This window comes from Rhea pennata, chromosome 2, assembly GCF_028389875.1.
Source record: "Rhea pennata isolate bPtePen1 chromosome 2, bPtePen1.pri, whole genome shotgun sequence".
Classification (NCBI taxonomy): Eukaryota; Metazoa; Chordata; class Aves; order Rheiformes; family Rheidae; genus Rhea; species Rhea pennata.
In genome coordinates, this window is record NC_084664.1 from 35,714,514 (window position 1) to 35,721,217 (window position 6,704).

Sequence of the window (6,704 nt, forward strand, 5' to 3'; positions counted from 1 at the left end):
ATCATTTTAAGGTTATGGTATTTAAAACTCCCTGGAAAGAATGCATGTTAAAGTCTTTATCAAGTAGGTGGACAACAAAGTCTAGAGCTTTCGCACTGTCCCAAAGTTCAGCAGTACAGACTCCACTGGCCCAGCACCTGGCAAGCTCCCACAGGCCATTTCCAGACTGTGCTACTGGCACAAAGTAAAGCCAGCCTCAAATCCTTATATTTTGGAGACTGGTTTGCTTTGTTTTGCTGCTCAGCAAATAATACAATATTTGCTGAGCAATAACGTATAACAGTAATAACAATAATGTTATTACAAGTAATTACAGACGTTATTATTTGTACAATATAATTACTGAACTGGCTTGGAGACACTGACACAAATATTATTTTTTTTTCCTTGAGGAAGGGGCAGAGAAGTAGATCAGATTAAAGGGATTCCAGACAGCATAAATATTTATCATTATTCAGACTGGAAAAGCCTGCTTAAAGTCTGGAATCAGTTCCAAATATTAAGAAAAACTTACCAGATATATTCCATCTATGGCAAAATTAAATGACATAAGAACTTTCTGCAACACATCCTGTGGCAGAATTAACTTCATCCCACCCATTGGCCAGGGACAGCCAAACACAGATCCAGAGAACCCTTTTCTTTCCTTCTTGTGTTGTTTATCTGGAGATTATTTTCAGAATATTTACGTGCATCTGTCACAGTTGCCTCCTTTGGCTGGCTCTGACAATAAATCATTCAAGAGTGAGCTAAAATGGGAGTGCAGACAGTGGAAAAGGACCATGGCCTGACAAAAGACCAGTATCAACCTGGGCTGCTAGGACAAAGCTGTGCTCAGTCATTAACCCCTCATGTGCCAAAACTCAACACTGAAATACAGATGAGCTATATTTCAACAGCCCTGTAATTAAATAACATGAAATCCAACTGGGAAGAATGCATGATGTATCTCCTCAAAAACAAGTACTAGCCTGTATTAAATTCTGGATATTCAAATTGCTGTCTAAAGTTGAGCACTCTAAAAACTGAAAAAAAAGTGCTCCTGGAGCAGCTCTATTTTTTTTGTTTCTTGACCCAAACTTGCTGCTTTGAGATAAGCATTCCTGCTTGAATTAATACATTAAAAATTTATCAGAAAACAGAGCAGCTATATAGTCTGAAAAGGATCACTTCAACTGAGGTTTCACTTGCAAAATATTATGTGGTCTAGGTTTTCAAGAAAATCAAGAGACACCTGAACTTTTAATGCAAAAAAAGGAAGCAAAAAATTAATTTCCTGACATTGCGAACAAGCACGTTAAGTATAAATATATTTTAGTCTCTCTTCCCTCTGATTTAAAATTTTTAATGCAACCTACATATCTATCAGAACAGAAGATAACTTGGAGTATCAAGTGATGTTGCAAGCCACAGCTGAGAGAGTTTTAAGAGAATGACAGTTTCCCCTTCCATTAGCACTGGAGTCACAGGTCTAATGATGACAGGAATAAAAAATAAAATCATTCAGAAAAAGGAATGAGACTGTGCAAAAAGCACACTTGCAATCTAGAAACAAGCAACAAGAAAGTCTTAATTCAAGACAGTAAAACAACTATTCAAACCATGAAATCAGAACGACTTCTAATAAACTGTATGAGAGGGAGCATCCCTGCCCAGCCCAAGCAAATCATTCAAACAGAACTCCCTTCACACTGGCACAGCTCAGAAGTAATCACAAAAGGTAGGACAAAAGTTTTTTTTCACAGAAGAAGCAGCTGGCACCCAGTAAGAACATGTTTCTAAAAAGACAGTTAAAAAATTACTGGTCAAAACCAGAATATTGATTTCAGGAAGTATAAGTTGTCCAACTGCACTTGAGAGTACAAGGCAAAATACACTACTTGATCTTCCTAACGGATGGAGTCAGGTGTCCTGGCTAACGCTGTGATAAGCCCATTTTCTCCTTGAAGTTCATGCCTCCCCTGAGTATCAATGCTGTGATTTGTCCTGGCCCTCCTTCCACAGTAAAAATTCTTGTATGTAGCTGTATGGGGAAAAAAGTTGGGGGGACATAAGGGCAGCCTTGAGCTTTTTAAAAATCTGTTTTGGGTTAAGATGAAAAGAAGTAAAAACTTTACAGTTTGGAAAGTATTTTGCTGCTTTCTTAGATAATTTACACAAGACACATATGCAGTTCATTTCAAAGAGTCAAACTTGCTGATAATCCCTTTCTTAATACTATCCTCAACTGAGCATCTCGTTTCATCTTTGATATCATATGTCCTTTAATTCAGTGGTGTCTAATTTGAGTGCTTGTCATTGATCTTTTTGTTCTCTGCTGTAACACTTTGGCTCACATTTCTCTAATCCACATTGTATCGATTGATTATACATTCAAGGGAGAAAGGGCTTGAAAAGCAGTGTTCATTAAACATATGAATAGAGTCTGATCTGAGCAATCTTTCCTCCATACTGAATGTGCCACTTCTCCTTCAGTCAATATACACTGAACAAAGCCGGTTTCCATTCCCAGGAGTCAGAGTCTTCTGTCCGACTTCGTCGTTTCATCCACGTTGTCAGATATATTCATGATAACAGCAACACCCATCACATCCATCAGTCAGTCATGTCAGTGTAACTAGAGGGCACTCAACCTGCCACAAAGCCATCTGAAGGCATTTGAATCTTTCACAATACTAGTACCAAAAATAGAATCATAATACTGCTAAGCATCGCAATAATATTAAATCTTTTTGACAGGATCACAGTGATTTTCAAAGGAGATGGCTTGATGCAGGAAAGAAGGATTTCTCTCTCTGCCTCCTAGTCTCACTAGGAGGAGAGAGGGGCTCCCTTGGGAGTCTTCATTTCATGGTGACAGCTGCACTACAAGATGGCAAGAGACATTCTCCATCTCCAGCACAACTCTCTCTCTCTTTCCCACTTTCCTCCTAGAATTCACAACTCTCCTCAGCTTCCCTGCCCTCCCAAACATGAACACTTTGCCTGCAAGAGGTACTGCTGGCTAGAGCAAAGGAAGGAAGGGAAGGATGGCCAGAGGCCTTGCAAGCAGTACTGTCCCATCTGAAGGAAGTGGCATGGGAGAAGGGCGAGTAGACCCAGGCCCAAGAGCAGAAGAAAAAGATGTAGAATAACAGACGTATCACTATTATGGCACTCATTTCCATGAGTCCATATCATTGTGATGTAATTTGAAATCACATACATTCAGATTCAGAACTTTTTCTTCTAATTTTGTTTTGTGAATTGGAAAAAACAAGGAACAAATGAATAGTTACTGTTTATAGACAGCATTTTACACCTTACTCATGCTAACATAAGGGGAATTAACTTGAAGGGGAACTAATTTCAAAGTAACTGAAGAACATTCATTCTGCCCACAGAAGTAAAAAAAAAAAAAAAAAAAAAAAAAAAAAAAAAAGTTATAAATATTTCAAGTTCAGGTTTCAATCCAGCAAGGAGCTTTACATGAATAATACTCTGGGTCCTTCTGAAACTGTACTGCAGAACTAGGCCTTGTTGATCTTACAAATATTAGCACAAAACTATTTTTATCTTGGGAACAGTTCAGCTAGACTACGGATTAGAGATTATTAGATTAAGCAAACAACGTTCACTAAAACATTTTAGGATATCCAGCCGTGCTGCGTAAATGAGTTTAGTGGTATTTGTTGATAGCTCAAAATGTAATCTGATACATTTTTGACACCACAGTCAGCATGATTTTGTTTGTGCCAGATCAACTATTTCCCTGTCAAATTCATAAATAAAGTAAGTAATAAATGAGGAGGGATACAATTTTTAATTTTAACTCTGGTTTGTGAATTGGAAGATAAGATAACATTAAATTGTTAATGTTTATAGGGTGCTTCAAGATTAGCATTGTTTGGAAGAGATGCAGCATTGTTAGGCTTTCATTTATATTATTTTATCAATTTATGCTACAAATTGCTGATTTCATTTAAATGATTTTAAATTAATTTCTCAGATTTCCCAAGGAAATTTCACTTCTACTTTTTCCCAATCCTCAGCTCAAATTTCTGAATAAGAGATTTTGTCCCTGATATTATATTATTTTCTGCCATCCCTCCAAGATTCTGATATCTTCCTTACACTGAAATGTAGGACCTCAATACATGCCCTTTTTTCATCTTGACCTGTTCTTCCTTTATATTTTTGCTTAATTACACACAGCAGTGCATGCATACACTCATAGACACACACACAGATGCTAGCTGGTTTTCATCCAAAAAGGAGTACAGCTTTCATCAAAAAAAAAAAAAAAAGAAAAAGAAAAAAAAAAAAAAAAAGGAATCTCATCCCAGCTAAAAGGACATTTAACCTATAAGTATTTAAATCTAAACTAAATCTAAAACTCTCTCTAAATGTAGTACTGACACATGTGCAAAGTAAATTACAGCCAAGTCAAACATTCTTTGCTGCAAAGGAGAAAAGGCTGTGGTTATTTCTGTTTTAGATGCTTTTGGAGTACTTGGAAGCCACATAAGCACACAGACAAACTGATAACCACTCTTACATTACCCTGTTTGCTATACACTGCCCCTGGGTTCACCAGGGTTACTTCACCTAATGGTTAGAATGATTAGCATTAATACATAGCACTAGCCATTCTGTGACATACTACATGTCCAAGGAGATGTCTGTCACATCAACAGGCAGAGAACAGGATGTCCTTATCCAGATCAGCTTCAAATGAGGGGCCAACCACTCCCAAATATAGTGAGCAGTTTCAATGAAATTTCAGCCTGAGGGTAATTCAGGCAATCTCCATACACAGTAATGCACAATGTAACATAAGGCCAGGTCCTTTGGTGAGGTTTTCACTACCTATAACAAAGCACTAGACGAACAGCTTGTCAGAGATGGCCAACTGCTCCACAAGAGAGGGTGAGCTGGGAGTGGAGCCAGGAGCAAAGCACAGCACCAGGGCAGGAAGAGCAAGATGCCAGGACGCAGAGGAGCAAGTCAGAACCAGGATCAGGTCAAAAGGCAGTGATCAGGATCCGACACAGTTGGGTAGTCACCTAGCAAGTCTGCAGGGACAAGCTAGGTCCAAGGGCAGGCCAGGGAGCCTGGTAAGCAGGTGTGGGTCAGGGTCAGGACTGAGGAGCTACAAGACTGCGTTGCAGGCACAGCTGCTACCCAGCTGTGAGACAGGAGAGGTGGGGGCCAACAGTAAAACCTCTCCTTAAAGGCAGTTCCCATGGGAAAGGAGAAGTGGCCCTGGCTTTACGCTTTCTTCACAACACCTCTTATCAGTGAAGGTAGTCACCTTGAACTCTGCAAGTTAAACTCCTTAATATGATAGACTAAACTCCTAGGAGGGGAGCACTCAGGGCTCTGACACGGCCATTTACGCATATCCCAAACATAAAGCTGGCATCTTATGATTGCTTTTGACATGAAATTAAAACTCTGAAGGTAGATTTTTTACACTGTGAAATTCAAAATTGGCCAGACGCACAGCCTGTTTTCTCTGCTTCTTGCTATGATAGCACTACCAAGATGTGAGATAAGAAGCTACTACCGTGGCAAGAGAGCTGTAGCCTTTTCACTTCTCTCTTTACTGTTATCTAATAAGATACAGAAAAGCAAGATATAGGTCTGTCAGTGTGACTAGCCACATTTCAATGAAGTAAAGGATAAATGTATTACAAGCACATACTAATTCTTACCACTGCATGGCAGAATCACATGATTACACAATGCACAAAGTACATCTTATTATTTACAAGTAAGAGGTATCAAGACCAAAGGAACTAATTTATTTCATTAACAAACAAAAATTCATTTTATTCCATGCACAAATGTCTCTCCCTTCAGTTCAGTTTTCAGCTGTTTAAAAGTGTGGTATCTATGAGATTAAAACTGGAAATACTATATAAATGCACAAAAAAAAATAGAGCGTTGCTTGTCATTACTCTATTCCCAAATATGGGACAAAAGCAATAGACAATTTGGCCAAAATATTATTTTTGAAAGGTGGGGCAGACACAATCACAAAGAGAGAAGTGATTTATCTTTGCTTCACGTATGTTTCCTTCCTCAGTCCAAATAAATGTGTCGCCCTTCTACCTTATCAAAGGGAGACCAACCCAGGTGGCATTAAGGCAAGGGTTGACAGGGGTCTCCACCTGCTCATATACAGAGATGGTCAGCAGCGACCCCTCCAACCCGAACTGTCCCTTGAGCAATGCAGCTTCAAAACCCCTCACATAAGGCAAGAATTGAGCCCAAACTGCTGTTTCAAAATAGGCCGAATCTGAGCCTTTGGGGGAGAGGCGTGCACCCACCGCTGACAGAGGTCAGGCACTCGCAGCCTGCCCTGCTTTCACTCCTTACATCCCAGAGCCCTGAGCTCCACTCGGGCAAAATGAACATTGCTCATGGCGTGAAATGGCGCTTTCACAAGAAAACACACCAAAACACTGTATTCACACTATCTGCACTGTAAGGCATAGGAGTTTTTTTAAAGCTAACTAAGAATCAGTTAGTCAGAGAGCCCTACGGTGTCTCCAGACCAAAGGGCCGTAAGAAAAAACAAGCCGTGCCGGCCGGAAGCCCAGGCCCCAGGCCCCAGGCCCCAGGCCCCCTCCGCGCACCCCCACCGCGGCGCGGCCTCTCCCCCCCTCCCTCCCCGCGTGGCACCGCGCCACCGCCCCACTGCGCACGCGCAGCCTTCC